Source organism: Arachis hypogaea, chromosome 4 (genome assembly GCF_003086295.3).
Source record: "Arachis hypogaea cultivar Tifrunner chromosome 4, arahy.Tifrunner.gnm2.J5K5, whole genome shotgun sequence".
NCBI classification, from domain to species: domain Eukaryota; kingdom Viridiplantae; phylum Streptophyta; class Magnoliopsida; order Fabales; family Fabaceae; genus Arachis; species Arachis hypogaea.
This window is the reverse complement of record NC_092039.1, coordinates 86680731-86681526: the sequence shown is the minus strand read 5'-3', so window position 1 is coordinate 86681526 and position 796 is coordinate 86680731.

Genomic DNA, 796 nt, shown 5'->3' with positions numbered 1-796 from the left:
AGCTCTTCTCGTCGTTGGACTCCGCCCAACTCGATTGTGTGGAACTCTTCTCCTCCGCCTCTGAGGTTTAGGCTTTTGTTATAACAGCGACGTGCCATCTTTTGATCTACTTTTATCGTGGCTATTCCTTTCGTAGTAGGGAATTTCATACATAGATGTGGGGTCGAGACTATTGCGCCAAGTTGGTTGAGTGTTGTCTGACCTATGAGAGCATTGTATGCTGAACTTACATCGACCACGATATAGTCTATTTTGAGGGTCCTGGATTGGTTCCCTTTTTCCGAAGGTTGTATGTAGTGGTATGTATGCCAGTGGTTGAACCAGGGTATCTTCTAGTCCGAACAGACTGTTTGGATATGCTTTAAGTTCTTTTTCTTCTAAGCCAAGTTTATCGAAGGCTGTTTTGAATAAGATGTCAGCGGAACTCCATTGGTCTATTAAGGTGCGGTGTAGATTGGCGTTTGCCAATATGATGGTGATGACCATGGGATCGTCGTGTCCTGAGATGATGCCGGAGGCGTCCTCTTTAGTGAATGTTATTGCCGGGATGTTGAGTGCTTCCTCCTTTCCCTCAACATGATATACTTCTTTGAGATATCTTTTGCGAGATGATTTGGAGATCCCACCTCCTGCGAATCCGCCATGTATCATGTGGACATGTCTCTCTGGTGTCCGAGGTGATCGTTCGGTTCGTTTGGTATCTTCATCCCTTCGTCTCTTTCTTTGATCATCATCTCGGGTGGCCAGAAATCGATCTAATTTTCCTTCTCTCACCAATTTTTCTATGATATTTTTT